The sequence below is a fragment of the Pygocentrus nattereri genome, chromosome 8, assembly GCF_015220715.1.
Source record: "Pygocentrus nattereri isolate fPygNat1 chromosome 8, fPygNat1.pri, whole genome shotgun sequence".
Classification (NCBI taxonomy): Eukaryota; Metazoa; Chordata; class Actinopteri; order Characiformes; family Serrasalmidae; genus Pygocentrus; species Pygocentrus nattereri.
In genome coordinates, this window is record NC_051218.1 from 46,574,200 (window position 1) to 46,582,501 (window position 8,302).

The window sequence follows — 8,302 nt, forward strand, 5'->3', positions numbered from 1 at the left end:
TTCCTGTTTTTCTGATGACATGTAATCAGGTAGGAAATACAGTGAAATAGTGTTCTGCCTGGCTCTGCCATTGTTGCTGCTTAGTGAGTTTTGTTTCCACAGCTACAGTTTTAAGAGAGAATTTTTTTCAGCATAGCTTTCATACCAACTGTTTCATTTTACTTGTCATACCAGTGACCCTGACCTATGCCAATGCAACAGGCACAGCAGTGTTGCTGTGTACACCTATCGGCCACTTTATCAGATATCTGTACTTGATAATGATAAGGTATGTGGTCCTAACAGGCTCAGAACTGCTGCAGACTCCATCATTCTCTATCACTTCAGGACTTTTATTTAGATCCATAACTTCAAGGTTGCTTCTCTCTGTAACACCCATGACACCTGAAGATGTGCTATGAGGGACAAGATTAGAGGGGGTAGCTTCATCCACAGAAGACAGACACCTCCATTTCACTGGTTTACGGGAGGTACTAATCTCTGAACTACTTTTGTTCCCTTCATCTCTAGAGTCAAGGACGTACTCCTCTCCACTGTCTAAAGTAGAATCAAATAGCTCATCTGAATCTTCAGGAACAAACCCTCTCATCTAAAAATCAATATTACAAGGGTAATTTTTGAAATGCATCAGAACATCAGAAATTAAAAGGCAAATTCATAAACCAAGCCTATATGACAAGTATTTGTCTCCTGCATGATTTTCTGAATATTTACTTTTTTCATGGATTGCTGAAAGACACATGACTACTGAATTGGGATTCCAATATAATATACACCATATTGCCAAAAGTATTCAGTCACCCATCCAAATCATTGAATTCAGGTATTCCAATCACTTCCATGGCCACAGGTGTATAAAGCCGAGCCCCTAGGCCTGCAGACTGCTTCTACAGACATTAGTGAAAGAATGGGTCGCTCTCAGGAGCTCAGTGAATTCCAGCGTGGTACCGTGATCGGACGCCACCTGTGCAGCAAGTCCAGTCATGAAATTTCCTCACTACTAAATATTCCACAGTCAACTGTCAGTGGGATTATAACAAAGTGGAAGCGACTGGGAACGACAGTAACTCAGCTACAAAGTGGTCAGCCACGTAAAACGACAGAGCGGGGTCAGCGGATGCTGAGGGGCATAGTGCGCAGAGGTCACCGACTTTCTGCAGAGTCAATCACTACAGACCTCCAAACTTCATGTGGCCTTCAGATCAGCTCAAGAACAGCGTATAGAGCTTCATGGAATGGGTTTCCATGGCCGAGCAGCTGCATCCAAGCCTTACATCACCAAGTGCAATGCAAAGCGTCAAAGGCAGTGGTGCAAAGCGTCAAAGGCAGTGGTGGTGTGGGGTTGTTTTCAGGAGTTGGGCTCAGCCCTTTAGTTCCAGTGAAAGGAACTCTTAATGCTTTTAGCAGACCAAAAGATTTTGGACAGTTTCATGCTCCCAACCTCGTGGGAATAGTTTGGAGATGGCCCCAAACTATTATACATATACAAAGAAATATTTTACAAGAATAAAATTACACAATTCTGAAAAGAGCTGTGAATTTGTTTCTAGTTTTGTGCCATACTACCTGACGTACAAATTATGGAAGATCTAGGATGTCTAGTAAAACAGTCACTACATTCTGCAGAATGAACATCATACCCATGTTCAGTCTCAGTGATTCTAGTGTCAAAGTATGGGCATGACTTGGCTCACTGCAAGAGGCATTGGCAAAAAGGAATTCAGTGGTGTATTTGAGAATTTCACAGGAGGATATCAGCCCAATCAGTTTAGAAGTAAACCTGGTGTTCAATTTGATCAAAGAGCAACAGAACAGGTGAAAATACAAAATCAAGCATACTTACGTCTAAAGAAAATGAAAATTAGATATGGAATGCCCCTTAGTCAATACCCAGACATAAATTCCACTGAGATATCATATTAAGTCAACTAAAGATCAAAACTTTTACCCCTTTCTGTAAAGAGCATTTACTTTACCTTATTTGCACAGATTGATGGAGATATGAGGTGTGCGAAATATTTCATGAAGCTCTATTTTAACTGCTGAAATGTTAAAAACTTCTCCTTTCACGATTCCAGATTGTGATAAACATCCTATATTATGTCACAGTTTGCCATAGAAATTAGAAGATATAACAAAAATAAATTTTTAATAATAATAATAAATTGCTGACTACATCTGAATATTGTGAATTTTTTCCCTCATCTTGCTTGGTGTGTAATAACCTTAACATGTGCTCATAGCACGACATTGCAGTGGCAGTGAGAGTTTGTTAAATAATGGCTGTTGTGTGTCTATGGCCTGCAGCTTTTTTAATGTTTTGAAGTTCACAATAGCGTTACTGTGTGTCTTTAACATTGCAATATACTGCATATACATTATACTGGCACATGCCCATAAATTAATTGAAATTTTAAGCTATGAATTAATATTCTAATGAAACTTATCTGCATTGGAATGAATATGAAATACTTACTAGAATACTTCTAGTCCTTCTTAATTTAGGTACACGCGCATGCTCGTCATCAGTATTTCCAGACGAAGAACTCTTCAATAAAAGAAGAAAAACATACAACATTGTTGAGGGAGTTGCAGAGTTAAATCAATGTAAAAAAGAAGCATGCTCATAACATAGTTAAATTGTCGGTAGATTTAATACTGTATGGAATGATTTAACTTCAGCCTGTTACATTTGTGCAACTAAGACTGGGAAGGTGCATTGATATGAGAGCCTATATTACGTTCTAACATTTCTTCTCAGAATTGTATGAAAGTTCATTCATTCTGAATTGTTAGTGTGCTATACTGTAATTAGAAACTTCTTGTCATTCAAAAGTTCAGCTGAGCCCATGTCCTGATTACAACTTCAGAAAGCTTTTAAAAACTAATGACTTTTAAAGAAATGTACCTGCCCAGAACTGCTGTTGTTGCTGTCATCCTTCAGAGGCTCTGACTGACGAGACATAGGGGTGACCCATGCAATCTTCTCAGGATTGGAATTTCTCATCTGTAAAGTTCAAATGTACATGACTACGAGAGACTTGAACATGAATAGGTAGAACAGGTAGCAAGAAGGAGTCTTGACTATGACAGTGGCTAATGATTCTCTTTGACAAAACAGCAAAACTGTGTCCTACTCTGTCATCTGTAATATTATATATTTTAGAATTAAAATGTGAGATAATGATAAAACATACTTTGCAATGCCCAAGGTATGCTTAAAATCCTACACAATTTCAGTATTGAGTATATAACTTAGGCTGACAAGTATACACACACAAGTTAGTCAAGTATGAAAATGACCTTAAAGTAAGCAAAATCTGTACTGTGCCCTAAGAAGCACTTGTAGAAAATTCAGAGTTGGTGATTTTCATGCCTAACAAACACTTGTGAATAACCACAAGAGACTTACCTTATCACTTGCTGAGGAACATGCAGACAGAGCAGGTCTGGACTGCAATGGCAGACAGTCCTCTTGAGCACTGCTCTCTGAAATTGTGTCCTTCTAAGACCTCTGCAAATATATGGTACAATTTTACAAAATCATGAATTAGTACACAACTGAAGAGATGCTATGCAATTGAACAAAAACCCCTTTAAGAATATTATCCTTTAGACAAGAATGAGAACAATCAAAAGGCTTCAACTCCATACTTTAAACAGATTTTCAGAAAGTAGGTGGTTAAATCTTGGCCCGTCATGATCACTTTTGTCATACAAATAATAGTGATTAATGATTTAATTGTTCACTGTATGCAAGCCAAAAGTAGCTGAATTAGCTGATTAACCTGTGTTTGCTTAGTAGCTAAATAATAAACTACACTGTTGTGTGCATATACATACTCACAAGTGTCTACAGATTAATAAGTTATGAAAAGAATTATGAGTAGAGTTTTTCCCACAAAGAACTAAATCATCAAAACGAATTTTGCCATCATACATGCTAAAAACTTTAGAACTAGCTGCACTGTTAACCAAAACAAACATTACTCACTCTAAGTCATAACTGTTTTCATAAGCCTCATAATGTCATCAAGTATTTTTATTTCCTCACCACAATGCACCCAGTTCAAATTCTGCTTTTTGTAACAATGACTGTGAAATCTAATGACTTACATAATTGTGATCATGTCAAATAAATTTAGCGTTTATGTAATAACTGTGACAAGCTTACATTAATGAGGTACATCAATAGTTCCATTCAACAACAGTGAATACAAAAATTTAAAAAAAAAATGAATTCAAGGTCAAAAATACTTTGAGGACGCCTAACACACTTTATGACCGTCTAATTATCACAGCTCAAGATATACTTTTCCCCTTTGATTTTCTAATTCTACATATACTGTAAAGATGCTAAATTCAATTTCAACCTTGTTGGCAATTTTCAGATCTAAGAAACACTTGGGAATGACCACAAGAGACTTACTTGATCACTTGCTAAGGAACAAGCAAACAGAACAGGTCCTGATTGCAACAGCTGATAGTTCTCTTGAGCACTGTTTTCTGATATTGTGTTCTTTCCAGTCCTCTGTAAATATATGGTACAAATAGACAGCAAGTGTGACCAAAGTACAAGAAATGCTACGTAATTTAAAGATAAGTTCTCTGTTTATGTATAAAAATATTGACACTTTAGAATCACAATGAGACAAATCAGAAATCTTCAGCTCCAGACATTGACCTGGATTATCTGCTGGATTTTCATCTTTGGTTGGAATAAAATTGGTCCTTAATTACATAAAAAATGTATTTACAAACAGTAAACAAGATTAAGAAACTGAATTCTAAAACTTACAGACTGAGGTAAAAGATTTCAACATTAAAATCAGACATTTAGACAGGCTTTATAATGCTTACATCTGTCACTCAAAGTGCTTATGCACATTAAGGCCTAAACATTCTTTGTGAGGACGCTTAACACATTTTGTGACCAGGACACAATTCAAAGACAGACTTCCTATATACATAACACTTCTATTACATTGGACCAAACATAAAGCAGAAGACATGTTACAACTTTGCAAAACTCAAACATGCACTGAGATATGCAAATGTAGTGTTTCCTCACTGCTTACACACATTAAGGCCTAAACATTCTTTGTGAGGACGCTTAACACATTTTGTGACCATGTGACTTGTGGGGACACTATCCTGGCTGAGAGTATTTTCCCAACATCTCTCTCATTTACACATATTTAACCAAAGCCTGCATCGTGGGGACTCCGTGAAGTCAGCACATACAACAAACATAACTGACAAAATATGATGTTCTGGAACTTCCAAACTTGCTCACGATATACTTTTGCCCTTTCATTTTCTAATTCTATATATCATAAAGCTACACGTATCAAAGTTGGCTATTTTCATATCTAAGGAATACCTGTCAATGACCAAAAGAGGCTTACCTGATCACTTGCTGAGGAACAAGTAGATAGAACAGGTTCTGACGGGGATGGTGGCTGACTCTCTTTGATGTTACTCTTGGAAACTGTGTCCTCCCTGATTTGTTCAAATATGGTACATTGAGAAATTAACCAAGAAATTCAAAGACAGACTTCATATACACATAACACTTCTATTACATTGGACCAAACATAAAGCAGAAGACATGTTACAACTTTGCAAAACTCAAACATGCACTGAGATATGCAAATGTAATGTTTCCTCACTGCTTACACACATTAAGGCCTAAACATTCTTTGTGAGGACGCTTAACACATTTTGTGACCATGTGACTTGTGGGGACACTAGGCTAGCTAACAGTATTTTCCCAACATCTCTCTCATTTACACATATTTAACCAAAGCCTGCATTGTGGGGACTCCGTGAAGTCATCACATACATTAAACATAACTGACAAAATATGACGTTCTGGAACTTCCAAACTTGCTCACGACATACTTTTGCCCTTTCATTTTCTAATTCTATATATCGTAAAGCAACATGTATCAAAGTTGGCTGTTTTCACATCTAAGGAACACCTGTCAATGACCAAAAGAGGCTTACCTGATCACTTGCTGAGGAACAAGTAGATAGAACAGGTTCTGACGGGGATGGTGGCTGACTCTCTTTGATGTTACTCTTGGAAACTGTGTCCTCCCTGACCTGTTCAAATATGGTACATTGAGAAATTAACCAAGAAATTCAAAGACAGACTTCCTATATACATAACACTTCTATTACATTGGACCAAACATAAAGCAGAAGACATGTTACAACTTTGTAAAACTCAAAACATGCACTGAGATATGCAAATGTAATGTTTCCTCACTGCTTACACACATTAAGGCCTAAACATTCTTTGTGAGGACGCTTAACACATTTTGTGACCATGTGACTTGTGGGGACACTATCCTAGCTGAGAGTATTTTCCCAACATCTCTCTCATTTACACATATTTAACCAAAGCCTGCATCGTGGGGACTCTGTGAAGTCATCACATACAACAATCATAACTGACAAAATATGCCGTTCTAGAACTTCCAAACTTGCTCACGATATACTTTTGCCCTTTCATTTTCTAATTCTATATATTGTAAAGCTACACGTATCAAAGTTGGCTGTTTTCACATCTAAGGAACACTTGTCAATGACCAAAAGAGGCTTACCTGATCACTTGCTGAGGAACAAGTAGATAGAACAGGTTCTGACGGGGATGGTGGCTGACTCTCTTTGATGTTACTCTTGGAAACTGTGTCCTCCCTGATTTGTTCAAATATGGTACATTGAGAAATTAACCAAGAAATTCAAAGACAGACTTCATATACACATAACACTTCTATTACATTGGACCAAACATAAAGCAGAAGACATGTTACAACTTTGCAAAACTCAAACATGCACTGAGATATGCAAATGTAGTGTTTCCTCACTGCTTACACACATTAAGGCCTAAACATTCTTTGTGAGGACGCTTAAACACATTTTGTGACCATGTGACTTGTGGGGACACTAGGCTAGCTAACAGTATTTTCCCAACATCTCTCTCATTTACACATATTTAACCAAAGCCTGCATTGTGGGGACTCCGTGAAGTCATCACATACATTAAACATAACTGACAAAATATGACGTTCTGGAACTTCCAAACTTGCTCACGATATACTTTTGCCCTTTCATTTTCTAATTCTATATATCGTAAAGCTACACGTATCAAAGTTGGCTGTTTTCATATCTAAGGAACACCTGTCAATGACCAAAAGTCACCTGATCACTTGCTGAGGAACAAGTAGATAGAACAGGTTCTAACGGGGATGGTGGCTGACTCTCTTTGGTGTTACTCTTGGAAACTGTGTGCCATTATTGTTTTCCACATCAAATGGATGCTCTCTCTCGTCCACTAAGCGAGGAACAGGAAGCTAATATTCTCATTTACCTCCAATATATCATATCTTTCCCACTTTAGCTAGAACGTGATATTACTCAGGAGACAAACTTGTTGATTGTCTTATTTACCACAGGACTGATCTCAATGCAACCACATGACATCACAGTGTGACAATGAGGGCCTAGTCATACAGGAACTTTGCCTATTTGCCATATTCTTTTATAATAAACATTTCTTTCTTGTTTATATATAATAATTTAATAGCACTGTAATATGCATAATAGTATTTTAATAGTATTGGATATGTACACTGTTGCAAGTATTAACAGCCTGGGTTCCCTTAAATTTTCCTACTCGTTACTTCTCTGTGAGAAAGCAAACAGTAGGTTTAAAGATTGAGATTTAAGTTTTATTACAGCCAATCAAAAGTACTGCAACATGCAGAATTTAACTGCTCTTGTTCTTTCAGCTCTAGAAAACTGGAGACTCTGATGTACAGAAACTACGTTTTTAAGAAAAACAGCTGATTTCAGCCCTGCAGTGCAGGAAAGGCACTAGATTCACACAATTACTAGCTGATTAAAACATGTAAGGGCTCCCCAGTAAAACATCTCAGCATGTTGTTCTGTTTGTCTGATCTGCTGCAGAAAGTGCTCAGAACTACAGGTCTGCAGGACCACCTCTCAACCAACACCAGCACCATGCCCTCCCCTCCCCCCACTGCTGACCTGCTCTGCTCTCCCTGCGCTCTCTCCCCTCCCCCCACCCCCTCCCCCCACCCCCTCCCCCCACCGCTGCTCTGCTCGCTCTCTCGCGCTCTGCCCCTCCCCCCTCCTCCCCACTCTGGGCGAAACCCGGGCAGCGAGGCTGTAACAGCGCTGCGCTCCGAACAGAGTTCGGCTCTTTCCGCCTGTCAGTACTTACGGCGGAAATACCCGAAGTCATACACGATTTAATGATTGGTTGGACTCT

The 8,302-nt window shown here is 38.3% G+C and overlaps 1 long non-coding RNA gene across 1 annotated transcript; it reads right to left on the reverse strand.

Annotated features, from left to right (window-relative positions):
- Positions 1 to 4,315: 4,315 nt before the first annotated feature.
- On the reverse strand, positions 4,316 to 6,866 carry LOC119263854. The gene is made up of 4 exons (XR_005130553.1): positions 6,612 to 6,866; positions 6,010 to 6,108; positions 5,409 to 5,502; positions 4,316 to 4,531 (listed from the first exon to the last, which is right to left on the reverse strand). It is a non-coding gene; the product is annotated as an uncharacterized LOC119263854 (long non-coding RNA).
- Between the last annotated feature and the right edge of the window lie 1,436 nt (positions 6,867 to 8,302).